The following is a 25,443-nucleotide window of genomic DNA, read 5'->3' as shown; positions in this document are numbered from 1 at the left end:
CTGGTGCCCCACCAGCCTCGCCCTGCCGCACAACCCCAGTGAAACGTCTCTCATACCCGCACCACAGCGGCTGGGGCTACGTACGGCCCCTGGCGACGCGGCGGGGTCTGCATCGCCGTCCGGCAGGCGGCGCTGCCTGGGGCGCCCGGCTCCCCCCGCGGGCCGCGCTCCGCCGGGCAGCAGGCTCTGGCCCCAGGGCCCCGGGAGGAGCCAGGACCCCGGGCGGGAGGGAGAAGACTGAGGGCCGCGCGGCACAAAGAGCTTTTTATTTAAATTTGTTTAGAGTTTCGCGAATTTGCATGAAAAATGTGTGAGAAAAGCCAGCTCCGGTGACCTCATCCGCACCTGCCATTAACGTTCAATTAGCTGCTGAATAGCGGCCGCCGACGCGACGTGCAGAGAATCCGGCCGGCCCCGCGCAGCTACGGCTACGGGCCGGGTCCAGGATGGGGTGAGAGTGGAGGGCGGGGGCGCCGGGCCCCGGCCTACTCCTGCTGGCGGGAGACCCACGGCCTAGTTCGCGCCCCTCCTCTCTGAGGGGACGCGGGGACCCCACAACCCTTGAGTCCGAGGCCGTTTGGGGCGCACCTGGGCCCAAGGGCACCTGGAGATGCCAAGCTCCCTCCCGGCGCCGAGGAGGGCGGGCTCGCCACCTCCCCCGAACGAGAGGTGGAAGGATGAGCCCCCGTCCGAGCTCAGATGGGTTCCCTCGCCACCTTCCGGACAAAGTGTCAAGTACAAGTTCAAGTTCAGGGCCGGGGCCGGGGGGCGCCAAGCCTTCCCCGGTCGCCTTTGTTCTTCAAGATAATCGCTCCCAAGTCCCCTCCGGGCGGAACCCAGCAGACGCCCCCGCCCCGCCCCACCGGGCCCCGCAGGAGCCACCTCCTCCCGCCCGCGCGGCGCCTGTCCCCTGGTCCCGGCGCCCCCGCTCGGGGCCACCGAAGGGTCTGGGGGCTCGGGGAGGGGGGAGGCGCGATCCGAGTCCGTGGGAGCCTCCCCAGCCCCGCAGTCCCAGCAGCACACCGAGCTTGGTCGGACGGATGCTCGCGCTGAGGTAAGAAGCCTTGGCGGGGTTCGCCTGCATCCCTTGTGCCCCGCCCCCGCCCCGGACTCTGCGACCCACAGGAACAGGGCAGGGCAGCCCCGCCGGGCCTCGGGGGTGGGGGCGCTGCCCCTCCAGGGCTCTGAGGGGTACCAGGCCTGGGGCGGGGGGCACAGAGGGCAAGGGCGCCCTGTGTCTGCCCGGTGAAGTCGCCGGCCTTTCCCAAGGGCGTCTAGCTTATCCATCTCTCATCGGGTTAGCCTCTTGGTCTCCACTTCTGCGCGGCTAGTTCTGGCTCTGGCTCTTCTTTGCTTTCTCTCAGATTCTGCTGGAGGGGCCCCCAGTTAGAGTCTAGTTCCCCAGGCCCTGAAGCTCGGTCTGGAGAGCTGGAGGGGTATGTGTGTGTGTAGCTCAGCTCTAGAGAGAATCAGCTGTGGACATTCCCTCCCCCATCTCCAGCACCTAAATTAAGGTCCTGGGCCAAATGGTGGTAGCTGGGGTGGGGTGGAGTGGGCTGTGACTTAGTGGCAGTGCAGGGGCCATAAGGTATCCTCCTTGTTGCAGGTAGAACCTCTTGCTGTTCCTGCTGTGCCTGGTTCCTGGATTCTGTGTGGGGACAGGTATTAGCTTGTACCTCACCCTGCCATCACACTGCCAGGCTGAAAGTGTATAGAAGGCTTCTTCTGAGTGGCCCAAACCTTGCCCCGCATTCCTGCCTTTCACTGTCAGATAGATGCTCACTCTGAGATTGTTTACATACTCGTGCTTTACACACAGTTCTAACGTCCATGATATTTGGTTTCTAAATTCACAGCATCTTAGAAGTAGAAAAAATACAAAGGGGGAGATGGGCTTTTTCCTGAAGCAACACTGCTCCCCTTCTGTGTTCCTTCCCTTCTTCTTCTGTGTACTCCCCAGAGTTCTTACTTCAGGAATTTTAGTCATGATGAAGTATCTGCCTCTGAGTACACTCCTTCCCATCTTCACCTGGCCAAACTTTAGCAAGTGTTTCCTCCTCTAGGAGATCTGCCCAGATTTCCCCCACATCTCTCCCTCTCTTAACATCTTCAGCTGCACTGCCAAGTGCTTAGTACATGATAAGTGAAATAGTTTCTGGATGGATTAATAAAAAAATCAAATACACATAAATTTAGAAAGCATTGAGGATTGAGGGTCTTTTTTTGTTTTCTTTTTAATAAACATTGGTTCAAACTGAGATATCTCCCAGGGACTCCTTCCCTCTGTTCTATTACATACAAGGTCTCATTCACAAGCAAGAAGTAGCAGGAAAAGGCTAGGTCCATGTACTCTGTTAAAAAGAAAGGAGAAAAATTCTACACAAATTGCTTTAAAATTTAAAAAAGAAGAAATACCAGAAGGGAGCCCCTCAGCCTCTGTAAGGCTTTCCCTCTCCATCTGGCTGGGTCCTCTGAGGGCCTGGAGGGGCTGAGGTTTCATGTGCTCCATCAAATCCCCGGCCTTCCTGCAAGGCCTCAGCGGGGCCACCAGGAAGTTGACTAAAAATGGAGACTGTGACCTACCTAGTGCATGTCTTTATGCTCCCGATGATTCATCACTGACATGGCTCCTAGAGGAGCCTAGGAAGATGTTTACATCTTTTTAAAAAGGGAAATGGAAACGTTTTTCCTGCAAAACCATCTGTAAAGGCTGCTCTAGACCCTTCCTCTTCCTCATGAGAACTTCTGACCTGAATCTAGTCTGATTCTCCTTGGGTTATTGTGACATCTTGGATAAACCTTTTTTTTTTTTTTTTGTCCCAGTAGCCAAGATTCCCAACTCATGGTTGGGTAGAATGAGGAACTTTAAGGCAGAAGTTTGCAAAGGGCAGTGTAAATACTACTCTGATATAGAGGGAGAAAATAATAATTTATAATTTATATATATGACCTCATTTAGTCCTCCCAACTAAAGGAGATGGGTCTTGTTATAAGCCCCTTTTATATAAGAGGAAACTGAGGTGCGAAGTAAACTGTCTTCAGTGTCACATCTAGAAAGCAGTTCAGGTGGGCTTAGAACTTAGGCAGGCTGTTTTAGATTCACTGTGCTTGACTACCAACATTTGAGCTTTATTTCTGAGCTAGTCACTGAAAATGCCTCCCAAATCACATTTCACATGGATTCTCTTGCTTTCCCTATCACACAGAGACAGAAAGTAGGTCTTACAGGGTGGGGATGAACAGCTCAACCTTTGGAATCTTGTGTTCAAACCCTGGCTCTCTCTCTTACAAATTATTGATATGTGACTTTTGCCAATTCTCCATTTCCTCATCTGTAAAATGGGCTTGTAAATCGATCTCAAGGGCTTGTTGTAAGGATAAAATAAGATGTTGTGCTTAGTCCAGTGCCTGAGACGTTATAAATGTACCCAAGAGTGAAAGCCATGATTATTTTAACAGCAGTCATCTTTAATGACAATGTTACCGTCACTTGGCATTTTTGAAAAACAACACTCGTGCCCCTCAGAAAACACTGTCAACAATTGGTCTCCACGTGCTTTAACCAAACATCTGAGGAGGTGCCCGGACTCTGGTAGGACAGCTGCTCCATTCTGTACGAGATAACCCAGACCCCCAGATGGTCACATGGATCCCTGCTGTCTTTGAAGGTGATGAAGTAAACACAGACCCTTACAATCTTGTCCCTCCTGGAGCCTAACCCCTTACAGGGATGTGTGTGTGCGTGTGTGTGTGTGTGTGCGTGTGTGTGTGTGTCAGGGGGTGTTGGAAGAAGAACCTTGTAGATAATTGAGAGAATTAAAGGCTAAGACAGAAGACTACTAAGGAGAGAAATCTGAGATGAACAGTTCTGTTTTTTCTTTCTTAACTTTAAAATCTGGCCATTGGCTCTCCATGAGGAAAATAAGACTAGACCCTGCTACAGAAGCTGATCTGATCAGTGGGACACTTCTTCCTCTTTTCATTGAGTTAATAGTTATTTATTGAGTGCTTGTTCTGCACCAGGCATTGTTTTTAGGCACTAGGGATACAGAACAAAACAGAATAACCCCTGCCCTAGGGGAGCTGATGTGTGTGTGTACGTGTGTGTGTGTGTGTGTGCGTGTGTGTATGTAGAGAGAGAGAGAGAGAGAGAGGGAGGGAGAAAATGTCAATAGTTTTGTGCAGTACGGCCCTGATTGCCTCTGAGCAGGATCCCTCTTGGTGGGGATAGATCAACTGGGCCTCCCTCCCTCACTCACCCTTTAAAGCCAAGGGCACATGTTTTCACACAGCTGTTTCTGCCTATGGGTGGAGCTGAGGAGAGAGAAAGGGAGAGAGAGATGACTCAACTTCCATATCAGAAAATGAGTAACGGACTGAGGCAGAGACTGAGGCACTTTTCCTCGGGAAAAGTGCTCATCAAGCAGGCAATACGCAGGTGTTCTGCCCTCCTCCATCCCATTCCTGGGCTTCTGGGACCCAGGGAATGCTAAGATCCTGACAGTGGTGCAGGGACAGAAATGGTGACAATCAGTGGAGGAAACCAAGAGGACTGGGAAGGTGTGAGGCTGCATCCAGGGTCTGGGCAGATCATATTAACAGCTTGCCCGTGCCAGCATGCTTCTGAATGCATTACATACATGAAGACTAGCTCAGTTACCCTTCACCAGGAGCCTGTGAGATAGGTATCATTATTGATCTCTGTTTCAGAGATGAGGATACTGAGGCACAGAGAGACTAAGTAAAGTGTCCCAAGGCCACATAGCTGGTAAATAGCAGATCTGCGTCAGATTTAAACCCAGGCAGCTTGGATCCACCAACTCCACTACCAAATTGTTTTTGTTTTTTTCTTTGGTAGGAATGTAAATTGGAATACTTTTTCCCCATTTTAATTAATTAATTTATTTATTTTAATTAATTTTTACTGGAGTATAGTTGCTTTACAATGTTGTGTTAGTTTCTACTGTACAGCAAAATAAACCAGCTATACACATACGTATATCCTCTCTTTTTTGGATTTCCTCCCCCTTTAGGTCCACAGTGCATTAAGTAGAGTTCCCTGTGCTATACAGTATGTTCTCATTAGTTATCTATTTTACCAGATTGTTTATCAAAGGACCATGTTTCAGAAAGAAATGTTCATTCCCTTAGGGAGAAACCAAGTGTCCTCAGAAGTCTGCAGGAATTCCTTGTGCTGCCCTCTCTCACATTTCTTGTAGCCTCAGGTTAGAGATGTTAAGGAGTCTTCTTTTATAACCCTCCTCTCTTGGCAGTTGAGGAAACTGAAGACGCAGAGGGACTTCCCCCAAGGTCACTGTCAAAGTGGACATCAGAACTGTAGTCTCTTGGTACAGCTCAGCCCACTCACTGCCTTGCTGGCGCTGCATGTCAAGGTCTTGGGGTGAAGAGCTGCTTCCCTTACTGCAGCCTCTTCAAGGTCAGAGAAAGCTCAGTCCTTTCATCACAAGCCCAGAGAGAGGATGAGAGATGATCAGGAAGGGGTGGGCTTCCCCCACAGCAGGCTCCATCTGGAGTGCTGCCTTGTCCTACTCCACAGTGAGCCTTGCTGCTGTGAGGAGGAAGCTGAGGTAGGGGGTGGGCCCTTGGAAGAGCCAACATACACCAAGGCCAGTAGGTAAAGGAGTCTGTCTTCTAGCCTGAAGCCTTCTGGTCAGAACTTGACATTCAGTAGCCTTCACTTTACATCAGTCACTGGGATGGTGATAAGGAGGATGCCAGGCTACTGAGATATTCCTAGCTTTTCCAGGAGGTAGAGATTGTATGAACAACCAACAAAAATATGTCATTTGTTTTATTTATTTATTTATTTATTTATGGCTGTGCTGGGTCTTCGTTGCTGTGTGCGGGTTCCTCATTGTGGTGGCTTCTCTTGTTGCAGAGCATCGGCTTCAGTAGTTGTGGCACATGGGCTCAGTAGTTGTGGCTCACGGGCTCTAGAGCGCAGGCTCAGTAGCAGTGGCGTACGGGCTTAGTTGCTCCGCGGCATGTGGGATCTTCCCGGACCAGGGTTCAAACCCGTGTCCCCTGCATTGGCAGGTGGATTCTTAACCACTGCGCCACCAGGGAAGAAGCCCCAAGTCATTTGTGATATAATAGTTGGAGTAACAGAAATCCATAGGAGGTTCCTGCCTCAACTTACTCCACAACTTGATAAAGCTCTTCATGGGTGAAAGGGTTCTGGCGCTGGGGAGGCTGAGGTCGGACTTAGGGGGCACCCTATCAAGCAACTCTGCCCAGGGCTCCAGCTCAGCATGCCTCATGGCCTAACTCACTAGAGCGCCTGAGAGGAGGCCCCCCGGTCAGTGGGGTTTTGCTAGGGTGAGAGGCACCACGCCCACGTGAACACAGACTGCACTTGCCCAAATGGCTTCCTTAGAAAAATAAAACAAACTTTCAGCTGGGGGAAGCGGACCTCGGGAGGCCGGGGCGAACGATTACGTACGGGCTTATCTACTTTTCCGGGAAGCGTATTCATTATATTTTTATGATTTATTCTAAATCTGTAATGCTAAGAAAGTCAATCGTGGGCGTTAGTATTGCTGGCCCTCCTCCTGGTCACACCTGCATCTTTTGGGTGCGCCTTAAAGGTCTTGAGAATAGAAAATATAAAAACTGCTTTGCGATGCGTCACCTTTAGTTTCCACCACCTCCCCGACCCGTTCCAATCTTTCACTCCTGCCTAAATTTGGGGCCCCATGCCGGGGTCGCAGCCATTTTGCGGTGGGGACAGAGGAGGCCGCGCCGCGCTGGGTCCGTCCCAGGCCCATGACGCGGTTCGCCTCCAGCGCCCTGCGGTCGCCGCTCCGCGCCTTTCGGGCGTAAGAAGTGGCGCGGCTCTGCTCGGCGCTCCTCAACTGACCCGTACCTTTTACTCCAGGCCGTCGTGCAACGAGGCTATTTGCATGGCCTTGGAAACGCTGCGACTCGCGGGAGGGGGCCGCATCTGGCGTCTCGGGCTCTCTGCGGCTAGCCGGCTGTCCCGCAATCCCCTCCTGTCTCCTTGGAGCAGGGAACGCAGGCTATAACCGGGGAGAACGCTTCGTCCTCGAACCCTAACTCAGGTCCTGTCAGAAGACGCGAGGGGAAGCCTGGCTTCTCTAGTGATCCCTTTTAACTATCCGCGGCCGCCCGCGCGTCTGGCTCTGGGTCCGGCCCTGCTGGGGGCTGGCTGGTGGCACCGCGCTCCAGTCCCTGGCCAGTGGGCTGGCCTCCGCCCCCCTCCCTGCCTCGCCTCTGAGTTACCACTTCTGGTTTGCTCTCACACCCCGGATGTCGGATTTCCCTAAGAATCGGGATTATATCTGCAATTTATTCTAACTGCAAGGTTCCAAGAAAAAGCTATAATGAACATTAATATGTACAATCTCCTGGTCAATCTGCATCAAGCGGGAAAGCCGTCGCGTTCTTCGTGGTGGAAAATGAAAAAAAAAAACTGTCTTGTGATGGGTCAGGTCAGTTTCCTGCCCGTTATTTATGGTCAAAAGAATTTTCTCCTCACGGGGAAGTCAACTTATTTGAAATAGATTTCTCCTCTCTGATTCTCCGGACTGGAGATAAATTATCTGTTTTCGAAACAATTATTTTTTAGAAAGAGGCAACCGGACAAGCCCGAGGAATCAGTCCGAGAGTGACCACCCCACGAGCACCTCAGACCCCTGGACATGGCATATACGAAGCACCCTAGTTGCCTGGGGTAGGGTGGGGTAAGGGGGGTGCAGGAGGATGAGAGACACTGGTTGCCCCGCAGGGCTCCAAAGGAAACACTCGGCCACTCCACGTCCAAACACGCAGAGGACCGGGCTCTCGGTCCCCCACGGCCCGCGCACCAGCTGTGCTCTCTCCCCGCGCACTAAGGCCGCCGATCGTGGGCAAAAGCTGGAGGTTCTTAGGGATTCCGGAGCCACTCTGAGGGCGAGATCGGGTCTGTCCCACGACCTTGGCGCCAGGAAGCTGTGGAAAGAGACAGACCCCAATTTTCTCCCCCTGGAGTTGAAACAAAACCTGAAAGCCCGAGGTTACTCGCACGGCCAGAGGTGGCGCCTCGGCGGCGGGGGCGGCTAGAACCGTGTGTCCGTGCTGTTCCCAGGCCTGGGTTCTGTTGCTTTCCTAGCTGTTGAGTTATTTAGCTGGTTAGCTAATAGCCAGTTTACAGGCAGCATTTTCGCAAATGTCCAGCCTGGTCTCACGCTGAGTCCCCGCGTCCGCCAGACCGAGAGTTGCCGGCTGGGCTCCGGGAGGAGGGACGAAGGGGGAATTCTTGGTAATTAGAGGGGAGGTTTTCCCGGGACGCCCCTCGGTGAAGTGTCCTTGGCTTCGGATGAGGAACAAAGGGCTAAGGTGCCTGCGCGCTGCGCGCCCTCGGGGCCCGGCGCGGCCCTCATTCACGCCCCTCCCTACGTCTCTGCGTCCGCGGGCTTTGTGCGCTCGGGCCGCGCGCAGCGCTGCACCTGCCCGGCTTTAAGAACCTTGGCTAAGCAGCGCGGGCGGCTGTTCTAATCGCCATCTCCAAAGTACCTGCTCATGAATAAACACCAGCCCCATTTATCAGGTACTTAGCGCTCATTGTGAAGGGGAAATTGGCCCTTTTCTGAAAGTGTCTATCCTCAACCCATCTGCACAGCCGTGGCTGCAGAACTTCCCCCACCCTTTAGTCACACACACACACACACACACACACACACACACACACACACACTCGCAACGCGAGGCTCCTCCAGGCTAAGATAAACTCGCTTTTCTTCCGGTAAGTGCGTGATTGAGCTGCAACAATGGATGGAAAGGAGGAGGCCGCTAGGTCAATAACCTACGTCTCTCCCATTGATAGGAAAAGTCAGCCCGCGGAACGCACGGTCTTCGGAAAGGCTAGTCCTGTGTTTGGCTACAGGGGCCTATGGACACACTTGAACAAAGTCCCCTGAATTCCTAAACGTTGGGCAAAATATTGGAAACGGTGGCCCAAGGTGTCCGTGGTGCCTGTCAACCTTGGCTGGGTGGGCCCCAGCTGCACCCCCCTTCCCAGCCCTTCCTGTCTTCAGCTCCCCTCTCTCTCCAGGAGGGCCCCACACCTGGGTCTGTTAAGGAGTGAGCACGAAAGACAGGATGTAAGGATCTGCACAACCACAATTTGCAAAACCTCCTGGCCAGTACAAGGAAAAGTGGCTTTTTCTGGACCGGCTGGGCCGAATGGTAGCTTCTGGCAGAGGCAACTAAGGTTTCTGCCTGCTCAAAGGTTGGTTGGCTAGGCCCGCACAACCGAGGCAGCCCCACGGAGGGTATAAAAACAGGGTAAACAGGCATAAAAATGTAGATGCCCACAAAGTCGCACCCGTGAGTTTATAAACGCGTTTCATCCTGGCGGCTCGCTTGTTAGCCACTCATCCATTCCTTCCAGCATGTGTACACGGGCGCGTGTTCCCAGGGCTCTGTTCCCTGGGTGGAATTCGCCAGGAAACACGATCGATTTTCTGGACCTGCGTGCGGCCACAGGCAGCTCTGAAAATGAAAGTGTTTGTTAAGTGTGTAGATTTCGCCAATCGAACGTTTTAAAACGGCTTTGTCTTCATTCGGCTCTCTCGATTTCATTCTGTTTAACAAATAAAAGCCCGTAGCCACTGCCGACAGCGCGGCTTTGCCTCCCAACCCCTGCATGGCTCCTGGCGGTGATCACGCGGGGTTCAGGAATCCGGGATGTTTAGAAAATCGCTGCTTATTGGGGTTTCCTAGCCCGTCCCCTTTACACTGAACGCAGGCGGCCTCTGAAAACCCAGGCTCCAGTCTCTTGCCAAAGATTGGGTAGGACCCTTGGGGTTTTGCTGTCCTGCTGGTGGGTGTGACTGGCTCGGTTCAGGGGAGGCCTGCGGTGGGGACTGGGTTCTCCTCAAAAGGCAGCGGAGAACGCTGGGTCTGAGCACGAGAACCAGAGGCTGCAGCAGTGCGAGCTGAGGGGACGCTGGCTTGCACTTCTCCGCAGAAAGAAGCCAGTGGTCCCGAGTCCCTAGCCCCTCCTGGTGCTGGGCCCGCGGAGATCCTTCCCGAGCCTTGGCAGCGCCATCACGCCGAAGAAAACAAGCTCGGCCCCGCTGGGATTCACCCAAATACAGCCGCTCATTTTTGGAATATTCTAGACAAAAAAAAAAAGAAAAGATCCCGCGTCTCTTTACGGTTAAAGGGAGGTAATTGATGGGGTGAGCCATTTGCATGAGGGCAGACAAGGGAACGATGAGGGTGACTTCGGGAGATATGCTTTAAACAAGGAATGGCTCGAAATTTCCTTGTCTCCAGTTTCTGGCTACACATTGGACTCTGGTGGCTCCTGTGTTGGGAGAACCCAGGCATTTCTGTGTCTCGGCTTGTGGGCCGCCTCCAGCCCACTCAGGCCCCTTTTGTGGCCGCGGAGTCTGGCGGGCGCCTTCCTCGCCCTGAGAACCAGGGCACCAGGCCGCGGGCCGCGGGGCGCCTCCAGGAGGGCCAGGTGGAAGGGATTCCCTCTCGCCCCACAGGGCATCAAACAAACCCCTTCTCCTCCTGCGAGAGACTACCGCACCTCACGTTCTAGAGGCTGAATGTAGCCTCCTGAAGTTTTATTTTATTTGGAGAAGATTCTGGAATTCGAATTCGTTGTTCCCGTAGGTTTGCGTTGAATAAACTACACGGCGTGCTACATGGTGTGGCTGTGTGCGCTTCCGCAGGGATCTATGGATTTCCGGGCGGCTGACTGTGGCGAAGGGCTTCGGGGACCGGGAGGAGAGGACGATATTGGGACTGATTACCAAGGAGCGGCTGAAGCATGGCTGGGGCAATAAGGGCTTCAATCCTCTCCTGTCGGCGCCCGCATTTTCAGCCTTCTCAGCCACGCCCTTGGTTCAATACCAGCTGTCCCTCTGGGCTCTGACCCGGCTTCCCCAAGAGACCAGGGAGGAGCGGAGTCGAACGGGATCAGGGCCCGGCGGGTCTCGAGCTGGTTCTCTTACCCGCAGGCGCAGCCAGGCCCGAGGCCTGGGCAGCCGTTTGGGAAACGCTGGGGTCCCAAGAGAGGCCCTCCAGGTTAGACTCTGGCCTCGGCGAAGGTGGAGAGCCAGGTCCTCTCCAAACAGCGTGGTTTGTCCTCAAACAGCCTCTCCAACTCCCCACCACCACCACCACCCCCGCCGCATTTCATTTTGGCTCTTCCGGACGAGTGGCCCCGCGGGAGTTCCTCTGTGCCTAAGATAGGAGTGCGCGGGGCCACCTGGCCTGGGGCTGGGAAGCCTGGAGAAGGCTTGTGGCGTTCGGCCTAGATAAATCCCCAGAGCAGAGCTCTGGCGAACCATACTTGGGGAGGGAGCCGTGCAAATGCGTAGGGCCGAGAACAGAGTGCTGAGTTCGCCCGAAGCCTGTTATTTGACCTCACAACTAGGCTTAGCAGACCCTTGCGTTGTAATTTCACCTCGGAGGTACGTATGGCCCCTGAACGTTTCATGCTGCAGATATCGTGGACCCCTTGGAGGGGATGGGGAGGGATCTGCGGTCCCTGTACCGTCTGGTTTTCTGAAACCCCTCGGTTCATTGAAACAATCCTGCCCCTATCTTAAACCCGCGCCTCTTTGGTCCCCCAGCCCCCTGCTCTACCCCATTGATGCCCGGCCACCACGTAGCGCGTCTGGGTGCCCAAGCCTGGAGGATCTCGTTTGCACTCCCTGCCCCCACTGCAGCCAGGGGTCGTGCCCCTATTGTCATCCCAGCCCAGGGAGGAGGGGCGACAGCGGCCCCAGCTGACCCCCAGAGGTGGGGGGCGAGGGTCGTCTTCTGAGGGTTCGGGGTCTCCGCCTTCTCTTCGTGGGGTGGATGGGAGGGAAATTCTGGGGCTTCTTCCTAGCTTCTTTGGCTGCCCAGAGCCCTCCCTTGCCCACAGCTCAGGTGGAAACGCTGAGGCCGATTGGTTCAGGTTGGCCAGCAGCCGGCGGCGGACCCTGGGTGTGCCCGCCCACCCTGGCCCCTGGCCCCTCCGCTCGCTCGTACCCGCGGGCTCATTGCGAGGCGCTGAAAGGAGAGGGGTGTTCCTAGAGACCGCGAGAGGAAAGGGGAGGCGAGGCCTTGCGGTTGCCACGCTCCCTCTGCGGAGTTTATTTTCGCAGTCTCCGTTCCAGTCTGGCCAGCGCTTCCTTGGCTTAGCTCAGCTGAGCGGAGTACTGGGGGGAGTAGGTTTCAGGGCGCTGACTGTTCGGGTCAGGCCTGATGGTCACGTGCCTTCGTACGGCCTCCTCCGGGCGCGCCTGTTCCAGATCCGCCGGCAGAGGGCGTCCTGGGCCGGGGAGGAACGCGTTTGGATGCCTCTCCTGGGTTCCGGGCGCCACACTGTGGGGCTCTGTGGTTCAGATCCACACCTGACTCCCCCGCGTCCCAAACCGGCAAAGTCGCACGGACGGAGCCACAGACGGGCGCGGCTGAAGGTAGGAAGGTAGGTAGGTAGGTAGGTAGGTGGGTGGGCGGGGCGGCAGCGCCACCTGCAGCGGGACTTGCGCGGACGCAGGCCACTGGACTCCAGGCCTCCCTCTAGTCTGTAATCCTGGGAAACCGAGAAAATCGTTATTATGTGCATTGTGGAGTGTGTGTGTTTGCACACATAAATGCAGAGGCAGGGAAGGGGCAGGAGGAGTAACTCCTAACACCTGGCCCCTCCTAGCCAATTTCTAGGCTGGGGTTTTCTAGAACATTTAGTCCAAGCACCTCCTTTTAATAGTAGGAAACTGAGGCCCAGGTAGGGAATAGACCAACCCAAGGTCCTGAAGCAGTTAGATAGGGTGACACAGGTGGCGCAGTCCCTTGGCTGTGTTCTAAGCCTCAGTTTCTTCTGCTGTAAGCATTGAAATTGTACTAAGTCTGTGGTTTGAGGGGCATATCTGGAGGGATATGTTCATGTCTAGGAAACAGCATTTGGCCACCGAGGAGGAGTGTGTGTCCATGCATGGGTGCCTGTGAAAGTATGTTGGGGCCTGTGTATATTCACCCATGAAGGGGTACATGTGTCTGCAAATTGTATGGAGTTGTATTTGTGCCTACAGAAGTGTGTGTGTGAAGGGATGTGTTTGGAGAAGTGAAGGCGTATTTGTGTCTGTGCATGGCATGTGGATGTGGAAAGGGATGATTGTGAATAATTGCACCCTCAAAAGGAGGAAGTGTGAGTGTGTGTGCACACTCATGCACATGCACACTGGCACTACCCCCCCCACAGACACACACACGCACACCATGCTCTGATCCACTGCCAGGCCCTGAGCCTGCCCTACAGGAAAAAGGAGTGAGGGGTGAGAAGGCCGAGGGGCCCAGGTTCCAGGGTGTGGCCCTGCCCCAATGCCCAGCACCTCTAAGGGGCTGCAATTAGGCAACGCTTCTCCTGGGCTTGGGAGGAGGAGGAGGATTATGGCAAATTCATTTCTATTTTCCAGCCCACTAAGCCTGTAGTGTGTCCCTGGTGTTAGCATGAGAATGGGCCCGGGCTCTGTGAACCCCTCCCGACCTACTGACCCCTCCCCCTCAAGTGAATAGCAGGACTCGAAGCCTCCCCAGCCTCTCCAACCAGCTCCTGCAAAGCCACAACTCCTAATCAGGGTAATTTAATATATTTTAAGCCCCCGGCGGCTTTATTTTCCCTCCTTTTCGAGTTTGTTTTAGGCATTCACAGCTCTCACCCTGTCATTAGACAGCCTTATTTGACGGATGGAAGGAGCTGCTATGAGACCACAGCCCTTTGTGTCCCCCACATAAGCTAGGCTTCCCTGTAATTAGAATGGTATTCCCAGACATTGAGGCCTTTCATGAGACGGAACAAAAACCACCCCGAGATGAATATCCCCCAACTCTCAGCCTCCTGGCCTGGAAAGGGGCTGCAAGTTAAAGGGACTCCTTGGGGAAGGCAGTCTGGGAGCAAGGACAGCCTAGGTTCTGCCAAGGTGAGGAATTTAGAGGCCATGGGGAGTGGGCATCAGACAAAGGCTTGGCGAGGTTGCCCGTAAACACGTCACCCATACATACTCCCCTACATGCTCAGCCAGCCTGGGGACCTACCTGGGCTCAGACTCTGTAGTCAGAGCACCCACATGTGTCCATGGGATTGGGGACTATGCATGCTGGGGTGTGCAGGAAAAGCACACACACAGACAGAGTCATCCAGACTCTGACTCAGATTTGGCTTCGCATCTAAACACACACACACACCTAGTCATTCACGTATAGTCTTGGGATTACATTGTAGACACACATATGCACATGCATACATACATGCTCAGCTACAAGATCACAATGTCACAGAACCAGGTTAGAAATGCTTGTAAATATACACACATACCACATGCACTGTCACCCAGATGTAGAACCAGTTTGTTTGTTTCTTTTTATAAATTTTTTTATTTTTATTTTTGGCTGCATTGGGTCTTCGTTGCTGCGCGCGGGCTTGCTCTAGTTGCACCGAGTGGGAGCTACTCTTGGTTGCAGTGCGCAGGCTTCTCATTGTGGTGGCTTCTCTTGTTGCGGAGCATGTGCTCTAGGCATGCGGGCTTCAGTAGTTGTGACACGTGGACTCAGTAGTTGTGGCTCGTGGGCTCTAGAGCACAGGCTCGGTAGTTGTGGTGCACGGGCTTAGTTGCTCTGCAACATGTGGGATCTTCCCGGACCAGGGCTCGAACCCATGTCTCCTTCATTGGCAGGTGGATTCTTAACCACTGCACCAACAGGGAAGTCCACAACCAGTTTATTTTTGTCTTTGTGCATACACACACACACAAACCACCCAGACTGGGGTTTGTTTGTGAACACACACATACTCATATATACATACATATACACCCCTGGGGTTATCCAGACCCCATTTCTTCTGTGGCTCTAGGACATTCACCAGCTTGTGCACAGTGTGGTGATGCCACACCCCTCTCCCTCGCCAGGATATAGGCTTGCTCTGGTCATGTTCTTCGATCCATGCCTAGCCTGTGTTCAAATACAGAGACTGTCATGCACACTCATGCATGGACACATGCACATCTGATAACTCACACTAACATGTGAAAACTCAGGAAAGTACTCTGGAACCGAAATGCCATTACAGTGTTTTAGCATTTCCTGGCCAGCCTCTCCCAGACACTCATGGCCAGACATGCAAGGGAGTTTCCAGAGTAAACCTCCAACCAACTACACACTGTGTATGAATTCAATATCCAGATGGGCTGGATTCTCCGTTGGGGCTCAGGTGGGTCTCCACATGCCCTTTGGGAAGAGAAATCTCCCTTTTCCACTTTTCCCCTTCCAACTGGGCTCCAAAGACAGAAGGCTCTCTGGTAAAATCTGTAGCTTTTCCTATGTCTCAGGAAAGGCTCAGTGGGTGCTACTAGGTCTGGGAGGCTACAGAAGGAAGAACCCAACCAGCCAACTGACTCACAGGGGAAGCCGTCCAATGGAGAAGTAGTGAGTGCCCCATTTCTGGGAGGATTCAAATAGGGGCAAGATGATCACCAGTCAGGGATGCTTTGGGGGAATTTGTTTAGTTCAGCCCCTCCTGTGCTCCTGTGTCAGATCCTGTGCTCAGAGCTTAGAATACAATGATGAATAACATATAAACCTGTCTTCAAAAAACTTAGAGTCTTAAAAGGGGCAACCACACACAATATATGGGCCCGGGGCAGGGTACAGTGATGACGCTGGGGCTGAATGTAAAGTAATGAAATGAGTTTCTAGTTTCCACATTGGAATATTGGAATCAGGGACTGGAGTGGCCCATTTAATGTCCTGTGCCTGAGGTACAGTTGTGGAACCTTGGAAGTCCCCGTGTTGTATAAATGATAGATTCGCTGGTATTCAAGGCCTCTTTCTACTCTAAGATTCTTGGGCTCCTATCTGGGTCCATGGCTGTCTCACTGTGACACTCTTTCCAGGGTGAATGGTTGTTCCCTAACTCACTCTGCACAGTGTAATTTTATCATAGCACTTATCACCTCGCACCAAAGCTGTCCCCAGGCCCATGGTGAGGGCAGGGCTGGGGCCCACTCCAAGTCCCCAGGAACAAAGGAGAGGCTCAGAAAGAGTGTGATGGATCCACTTTGAGGTGGTGATGGTTCCTGGGGTTCCTTCATGTTTCCTGGCTTCTTAGGCTTCTTTATTAAGCCTCATTCTCTTCCCTCCTGGAAGGAAAGGATGTGGGGATCTCAAACTGCTAGTGATTTGCATGTTTTTAATTTTTTTAACCTTACCTCTCCTTTGAAATGTGGGGAAACCATCTTATTCTGGTGCCACAAGGAAATGCATACCCAGGAAGTGACCAGGAAAACCCTTACATCTCTCTCTAGATGAAACATTCATCTGTTTCTCTTTCTAGGAGAAATTCCCCAGGGAAATTAGAGAACAAGAGATCCTTTGAAGCCAATTCCTCTTTCTTTCTTTCTCTTTTTAACCACAGTGTTCCAGGGTGTAATGTAGTGGTTGGTGGCCTGGGCACTGGGGACAGCCCAGGTTCAAAGCCACTTACCAGCTATGTGTGACCTTGGACACAACTCTTGGAGCCTGAGTGTCTTCAATTATAAAGTGGAGATAATAACAGTACCACCCTGCTAGGGTTGTTGTGAGGGTTTAATGAACTAAATTTATGTAGAAGAGCCCAACAATGTCTTGCATGCAGTACTTGCTCTGTTAGTGTTAACCAAGGTGATTTTTTAAAGGTTTTTTTTAAAAAAAATATTTATTTTAATTTATTTTTTTTTTGGCTGTGTTGGGTCTTCGTTGCTGTGCGTGGACTTTCTCTAGTTGTGGCGAGCGGGGGCTACTCTTCGTTGTGGTGTGTGGAGTTCTCATTGCGATGGCTTCTCTTGTTGTGGAGCATGGGCTCTAGGAGCGCGGGCTTCAGCAGTTATGGCTCACGGGCTCTAGAGCACAGGCTCAGTAGTTGTGGCGCACAGGCTTAGTTGCTCCACGGCATGTGGGATCTTCCCGGACCAGGACTGGAACCCATGTCCCCTGCATTGGCAGGCGGATTCTTAACCACTGCACCACCAGGTAAGTCCCAGCAAAAGTGATTAAAATTAGAGTGCCCCGAACATATTTGTTGGTAGATGAGTGCATTTTTCATTTTGTTTGCATTTAGAATAAAGTTATAGGAACATAAAATCTTCCAGGAATCTCCTGGCGTGTTACTTTGGTGGGAGGAGGGGTTGGGGTCGGGGTTGGCAGACAGTGGTGGTTAGAGGGTCCCCTAGAGCTTAAAATAAATAAGCTTTCCAGTTTTCGCAGCTGGTCCGGGCTCAGGTCGTTACCGAGGATGACAGCAGGGGGAGCCCGAGTCGCCACAACGTGGCCGGCTCCTTCAAGCCGAGCTAGCGGAAATTACCCTCGACAGAGTACCCACTGTGTGCGGTGCACCCGCCAGTGCCGCACCCGCACGATAGCTGGAAAGTTGGGGGTTCGGGTGGAGCAGTGAGGTGCCCTGCCTGGAACGAACGCTGTCGTGAAGGCCAACTTCTTGAGCGCGAGGGGCCCCGGTTTGGGTCCTGCACGGGCCTGGGCTGGGGAAGCCCAGTTGGTGGTGACCTGCGCTGGTGGAGGGCCGCGGTGCGTTCTGCTTCTCCGCTGCGCCCTCAGCACCCAGCTCAGAGTAGGCACCCTGTACTTCTCGCTTAGAGTCGCTGGGAGACTTTGTGGCATGGAGGCGTAGGCTCAAGGGCCTCCTTCGCGGCAGTTTGGAAGTGAAAACCGTATCCTTCCCCCAGCCCTTCACGCCACCCCTGCGGAGACCCGGGAAGAGGTAAAACCTGAGCCCCTTTGGCACAAGATGGGGGTGCCACGTGGGATCTGGCCTTGACCGTGACATTCTTGATTCCACTTCCTGCCGCGCTGTTTTCTCCGCCACTACCCTGCGGTGGCGGGTCCGAAGCTGAGAGAAGAGCTAATTTGGGAGCCCTGGTATGTATATATGTATATGTATGTACGTAATAGTTGTTCACAGATATTTTAAAATATCAGAGCTGCTGACAATCCATCATCGTGGCTAATTAAAAAACAGTTTGAGTCTCGGCTTGAAAATGCAGGCATCAAAAAGACATTGAGAAACGGAATGACCTAAGATGGTTTTCTCCTCGCCCCACCGCAGGAGGGTTCCTCACCTTCAGCACCCCCCGCCCGGAGGGTGAGGATGAGGTCTGGCGGTGGGATGTGGAGAGTGGTGGGGGAGTGAGGGGACCCGCCTGGGATGCGTCTGCTCAGCTCCTTACCCGCCCAAAGGGCCCAAAGGACCGGTCGGAGCCAGCGACTCTAGCACAGCTGCGGGCAGCCTTGTTGGCCCTGCCAGTGTCTCGCCCACACCTTTTGTCGCAGCAGACTCGTCTGGAGGCTGGCTCCTGCTCTCTCAGGCGCTCCGAGAGAACTTGGGTTGGAGTCGTGGAGGTACACATTTCCATTTGTGTGACCCTGGTCGGGTCAGTTAACCCCTGTGAACCATCTGGAGCCAAAATACTAGCCCCTTAGGGGGATGTGGGCTCCTCTGGGGAGACTGTAATCCCCCACTCAGGACTGAGCGCTAGATATACTGCTGAATTTTTATCTTATTTCATCCTCATGCTCATCTGAGGAGTCTTATTCTCCTCATTTAAAGATGAAGGAGCAGCCATTGTTCCCAAGGCCCCTTTAGAAGTTCCTGAAATGGGGTGCTGAAGCCCCTGGGAGGGAGGAGAGACACTTAAGGTAACTCTGGCTGAGGGTAGATGTCGCCTTCACCTGGAGTCTTGGTCAGAGGAACCGAAGTGGGACCCTGGACACAGTAGGTCACCTCCAGGTCCTCACTTTTCCCATCTGTACAGTGAGTGTGAACATGTCTGCCCAGTCCTCAGTGGAGGTCATAGAAGTCTAGAGGGATACCAGGAAATGAACTAGTTGGGATGGGGGAAGTCTCCCTTAATTCTGAGAATCTCCTTGGGCACTTCCCTTCCTGGAGGGCACCCACATTTTAATGAGTCATTGGGGCTATAGTAAGAGGTTTACTTTTATCTCAGTGACTCCTGATAGCAGCCCCCTGGGAGGAACTACGTTCATCCCATTTCACTGTTGAAGAAACTGAGGCTGAGAGCAGTAAAATGAAAAGGGACTTGCCCAAGGTCACCGAGTGAGTGAGGAAAAAGAGAAGGACCTGGGGTTTGAATGAGGTCTGGGTCTGGCCACCTTTTCACACCAAGAAACCTACTTCCGGCCACCTCCCCACTTCTGTATCCACCTCATTATCCCTTGGGGGCAGGGTGATTCTGAGGTTGGGTCATCTGAGCCCTAGTCCTTTTGGAGCCTGGCAGGCCTAAAGACCGAGCCCTGGGCCTCCCTGGTGGCGCACTGGTTAAGAATCCACCTGCCAATGCTGGAGACAAGGGTTCAAGCCCTGGTCCGGGAAGTGCCCACATGCCGCGGAGTAACGAAGCCCATGAGCCACAACTACTGAGCCTGCGCTCTAGAGCCTGTGAGCCACAACTACTGAGCCCATGTGTCACAACTACTGAGCCCATGTGCCACAACTACTGAGCCTGCACTCTAGAGCCTGTAAGCCACAACTACGGAAGCCTGCACACGTAGAGCCCGTGCTCCGCAACAAGAGAAGCCAACACAATGAGAAACCCATGCACCGCAACGAAGAGTAGCCCCCACTCGCCGCAACTAGAGAAAGCACACACGCAGCAAGGAAGATCGAATGCCAAAATTAAATAAATAAATTTTAAAAATAAATAAATAGGGCTTCCCTGGTGGCGCAGTGGTTGAGAGTCCACCTGCCGATGCAGGGGACACGGGTTCATGCCCCGGTCTGGGAAGATCCCACATGCCGTGGAGTGGCTGGGCCCGTGAGCCATGGCCGCTGAGCCTGTGTGTCCGGAGCCTGTGCTCCGCAACGGGAGAGGCCACAACAGTGAGAGGCCCGCGTACCGCAAAAATAAATAAATAATAAATAAATAAATAAAAGACCGCGCCCCCTCACAGTGTGGGAAGGCTCTCAGAGGACTCCTGGGCCTCCACTCTGGAGGGAAGGGAAGGAGAGAGGGCCAAATGGCCGGCCGGACGACTGTGTGGACTTGGGCAGTTGCAGAGAGTGCTGGAGAGCCAGACTGATGCAGGGTTTAGCAGTGGGGCCATTCCAGATGCCCAGGTTGGCTCCTGCTGTGGTTTGCCAGTATCCCTAAGGCCAGAGTCTGACTCTCCACTCCCTTTCCCTCAGGGAAGCTGAAAGGAAGCTCCTCTCTGGGGACCCAAAACCCAGAAGTCATTTCAGACAGAAATCTCCTGGTCCCTCCTGGCTTCCCTGACCTAGCAAGACTGCGTCTTTGAGAGCCTGAGTTGGCACATCAAGATCCTTCCGTCTGCTGTTCCCAAGTGGCACTCCCCAACTCCGAGAAAAGGAATCCTGCCAATCTCCAAACAAGAAAAGCAAACCAGTTCAAACACATCAAGAGGAACTAGATTTGGTTAGGGCCCAGCGATGGGAAGGGCAGGAATGGAATCCTGGCTCTCGCCATTCCATCCTGGAGAAACTCTGCTGTTGGAGGGAGAAAATCTGCACTGTCTGGAACAGTTCAGACTGATTGTCCAGCTGTCGGAGAAGTAGCTTAGTTCTCCAGAGCTTTGTCAATAGCGACTCCATGCACAGTGGTGCAGGAGACCAGGGGCAAGGGCTGCGCGGGAGGCACCCCAGATTAGGTTTCGAACAGCTACTTCCCCAAACCCGCTGAAGACTCGGCTTCATTTTAAATTCTCCAAAGTCAGGGGAATGAACTCCGGAGTCTGTAGGGAAACTCTTTTTTTTTTGCCACGCCCCGCGGCATATGGCACCTTAGTTCCCCGACCAGTGATCGAACCAGCGTTCCCTGAATTGGAAGCGCAGAATCTTAACCACTGGACCGGAAGTCCCGGAAACTCTTTTAAGAGGTCTTGCTCTCAGGCAGCCCTATCCACTGGTGTTCCCAAAGTCCTTGGGTAGCTACCAAGGCGCTTGCAGCGGCCTTGTGAGGCAGAGCGACGGCGTTATTAACTCTTTTAGAGTGTGGCAAACGGAGGTTTCCAAAGGAAAGGTGTTCGCCTAAGTCCAGGGCAGGGCCGCTTCCCCTGGCCGCCGGCTTCCAGCGAGGGCACTGGGCGCGGGCTTGAACGCCGAGGCTCCCAATTCTGAAAAGGGGCGGGAGCTGTCCACCCAGTGGTGCTGAAACGCGGACCGCCTCTGCCGGTGTTACCGACAGAGCGAGCTGATTCAGCCACACCGCGGGCCCGCCTTCCAGCCTCTGAGACGGGCTCCTCTGATGGAACTGAGGTGGGGGATTCTTCACGGAAGGAAAATAATGCACATCATCATCATCCTGCCTCCAAACCTCAATAGCTACCTAACAGGCCTCACTACTTCCAGCCTTGCCCCCTCAATTCATTCCCCACTCAGCACCCAGGGTAGTTTCTTCAAGAGAGAAATCTCATCATATTTAAAGTTTTCCAATGGTCTCCCATATAATTCAGAGTGAAACTTAAATGTTCTCGCCACAGCCAATACACCTTCTCTCCCCTTCAATGATCTAGCCCCTGCCTACTTCTCCCACTTTAAATACCTATCAAGATAGTAGTGATAGGGTGGGAACTGGCTTATTTCTCATATATTTTGAAGGCAAAACTGCTATGATTTGCTGAGGGGTTGGAGGTAGGGTGTGGGAGAAATTGTGGAATCAAGGATGATTACAGGGGTTTGATTTGAGCTTCTGGAAGGATGAAGTTTCTATTTCCTGAACTGACAAGATAGAAGTAAGAGCAGAATTTTGGGATTGAGGATATCAGCTTGGGAATTCCCTGGTGGTCCAGTGGTTAGGACTCTGCGCTTTCACTGCCGAGGGCCTGGGTTCGATCCCTGGTCAGGGAACTAAGATCCCACAACCCACAAGTGGCGTGGCCAAAAAAAAAGATAGCTTGGCTCTGGACATGTTAAGTTTGAGAGGCCTATCAGAAAGCTGGGGTGGGGGGAGGTCTCATAGGCAACTGGACTTATAGGCCTGGCATTCAGGGGAGAGGTCCAGGTTGGAGTTTTAAACCTAGGAGTTGTTACATTATAGGTCTTATTTAAAACCATGAGGCAAGTGAGATTACTAGGGAGTAAGTGTAGAAAGAAAAAAATGTTCTAAGGGCTGAACACTGGGGTACTTTGATTTTGACAGGAGGAAGATGAGAATCAGTAAAGGAGGCCAAGAGAGAGAGTCTTTGAGTAGGAGAACAAAGAAAGTGGTATCCTTGAGGCCAGGGCGAAAATGTCTTAAGAAGGAAGGAGAGATCAAAAGTGTCCAATATACCAGGCTTCCCTGGTGGCGCAGTGGTTGGGAGTCCGCCTGCCGATGCAGGGGACACGGGTTCGTGCCCTGGTCCGGGAAGATCCCACATGCCGCGGAGCGGCTGGGCCTGTGAGCCATGGCCACTGAGCCTGCACGTCCAGAGCTTGTGCTCTGCAATGGGAGAGGCCACAACAGTGAGAGGCCCGCGTACCGCAAAAAAAAAAAAAAAAAAAGTGTCCAATATACTGACAGGCACAGGCCAAGTAAGATGAGGACTGAGAACTGACCCTTGGATATATCCTCAAAGAGGTCCTCTTTGAGAAATGGGAGTCTGGGTTGGGTTGATTAGAGGGAAGACCAAGAGAGAGTAAGAGGAAACGGTAGCTGGCATTGACATAGCCTGGCAGGCTAAGAAAGAGAAAAATGGACTGGGAGCTGGCAGGGAGGCCAAAGGGAAGGAACCCCATGAGGTGGTAAAGCCCTGGGCTAAACATTTTCAGCCAGGTAAGTGCCCCATTGGCAGACCATGCCCTCAACCTTCCACATGCTTCTAAAATCAGCTCAGAACCTATCTGAGCCTTAATAAGACATTCAGGGCACACATGTTTAGCAGAGTTTTCATTTTCCTCTTCTTTTTCATTTGAACTCAAGATCCCAGCTGATGAAATGGTTTGACATTCACCCTTGTGAGATCAGAGCTTTGCAGCCCCTTAACCTCATAGGGACCAGATTGCGATGGGCAATCTGGGAGCATCAGGACACATTCTTGCTTCCCACCAACCAGTGAATCTGGGTGGCCTTGTACCACATACCCTTTGGCAGGCCCCACGCCCAGGCTTGAGGCTCTCCAGAGCCACCTCCCTTGCTCAGCCTGCCTTCAAGAATGCAGTAGGTATCTCTTTTTGCCTTATTTTTCAAGTTGGGAAAGATTCAATGCCCCCAAATACAGTCTGACTCTACTTGGCCTGTCATTTAGGCAGATGGTAGCAGGTTTTTCTCGCAGGGACCCTGGGCTCAGTGAGAGTCCGCAGACCTTAGGATCACAGTGGTCCCCAAGCAGCCTTGATGAGAAGCCCTGAGAAGCAGAGGTGGGCTCTCTCACTCAGTGCCCACCTGTGGAACAATGGCTTGAGTTCACTGTCTAGTGGGGGAGCACGAAGCGCCCAGTCTCAATTACCAAGGGTGGAGACAAGGACCAACCTTGTGCTCTCAGGTGCCGAGGCTGCAGAAGTGGAGCAGGTGGATTCAGGTGGGTTCCCTTGGATGCTCCTTGACCTCTGTCACCTCTCTTTAGCTGCTCTGCATCCCCTCCTGAAGTCATGGGAGAACTGCAGAGCCAGGCCACGTGCAGCTCCCAGGCCCCACGGGTGTGTGTGTGTTTTCCTGGGGCTGCAAAGTCGCTGCTGAGAGACTAGGTCTCTGGGTACCCCCTGCCCATCCTGCCCATTCATGAACCACACCTCCTGGCATGATGCTTCCAGGACTGCCCCTTGTCCCATAAAATATCCATATACAGTCTAAACCTAGTAATGCAAGTGTGGTGTGAGCACCAATGGGGGACCAAGAGTCCCTACTCTGCCTCTGTGTGACCTTGGGCAAGTTACTGCCTGTCTCCAGGTCTCAGTTTTCTCATCTGTCAAATGGGGGTTAAGGAACAAATTGGAACCCATCATCTTTTCCCATCTCAAAGACTCAAGGGTAGTCCCAGCTTGCCTCCTGCTGGCACGTGTAAGGCTGCTGCATCTATAGCTCAGGGCTCTCTTTAGCCCTGGACAGCAGAACGCCTCCTCCTTCCCCAGCCCAAGTCTGAATGCATACCCTTTCCTGGTCACCTCTTTCTCCCTGACCCTGGGAAGACTCTAGGGAGGAGATAATATTCTAACTAAATGGAGAAGAGAGAAAAATGGCATTCCAAGCATGGGCAAAGGCATAGAGTCATGGAACCATGGCTGATTTGGAGAAGGCCAGTGGCCCAGAGTGGCTAGAATGAAGGGTAAGTGGCAAGCAATGGGGGCAGATCCTTCAGGGCTTTATAATCCATGCTCATACATTTGGAGCTCATGCTGAAGGCAGTGGGGAGACACTGAAGGATTTAGACATGGTCAGAAGTTTCAGTTTAGAAATATTACTCAGGGGTGGTGTGGAGAAGAACTTGAAGGTTTGTGGCAAAGCCTGGATTGTCTCCCTTTCCCCATGCATGCCCAAAAGGAAGACTGCATTTCCAGCCTCTCTTGGAGTTAGGTATGGACCTGTGACTAAGTTCTGGCCGACTGGATGTAAGCAGAAGTATCTTGTGTACCTTCCAGGGAGTGTCCCTTGTGGGAGGGAAAGTGCCTATGCCTTCTGGCTGGAATGTACCTTGATGGCTGTCGCCTGGTCCTCCTGATCTGATCTGGTTAGGCTGATGCAAGCATGTTCAATGGGCAAGGCCAGGGCGAGATGGTGGCTACCATCTTTGGTCCACAGCTCTACTCTGCTCTTCCAGTGTATTCTCCCACAGCTGCCTGAGCCTTTTGCTCACCTATCCTAAAACTGGTGGCAACTGGGCCATCTCCACTGCTTCCTTTTCCCCATGTTCCCAACTGTTAGCCCCATTCTGGAGGAGGTATTTCTCAGGGCCATCTCCACATTTGGACAGCTGAGACAATTTAATCCACTTAGTGAAAATAATAACAGCTAATATTCACTGAACACTTACTATGGGCAGGCGCTGTGCTCAGGGCTTTGCATGGATGATCACATATATTATCTCTTAACCTTCATGCTGTCTTGCTTCTGAAACCACACCAGGGTGAAGAGAACAGGAAGGTTCTGATGGAGTCAGGAGTCATTATTGAATAGAACTGATGAGGCTCTTCAGGCCCCAACCCCTGACCCACTTTAATCACCCTTCCTGCTCTAGGTGAGGAACCAGGCTCAGAGATGTGAACCAGGTGACCCAAGGTCACACAGCTGGAAAGTAGTAGACAAGAAACTCCAGGTATTTATTGTGCTCAAGAGAAGCAGGTGACCCTGTGAACTTCACCTCCAGCAGAGGGATTACAAGGGTGGCTCTGGAGCCTATGTTTAAATACCAGCTCTGCCACTTACTGGCTTAGTCTCTCTGTGCCTCAGTTTCCTCATCTGAAAAAAGGTGGGTAGC

General features: G+C 52.9%; 1 long non-coding RNA gene across 2 annotated transcripts in view; it reads left to right on the top strand.

The window, feature by feature from the left end:
- The first annotated feature begins 916 nt into the window (after positions 1 to 916).
- The window catches only part of LOC132596743 (uncharacterized), a 35,997-nt gene continuing 11,470 nt past the window's right edge, over positions 917 to 25,443 (top strand). The window contains exons 1-2 of one of the 2 annotated variants that reach the window (XR_009562752.1): positions 917 to 1,054; positions 17,745 to 17,937. This is a non-coding gene — a long non-coding RNA (uncharacterized lncRNA). Of the gene's footprint in view, positions 1,055 to 12,343; positions 12,458 to 17,744; positions 17,938 to 25,443 lie in introns of those variants that run through there. The other variant, XR_009562753.1, reaches the window with a different exon arrangement.

Source organism: Globicephala melas, chromosome 2 (genome assembly GCF_963455315.2).
Source record: "Globicephala melas chromosome 2, mGloMel1.2, whole genome shotgun sequence".
Classification (NCBI taxonomy): Eukaryota; Metazoa; Chordata; class Mammalia; order Artiodactyla; family Delphinidae; genus Globicephala; species Globicephala melas.
This window is presented reverse-complemented; position numbering and strand designations above follow the sequence as displayed.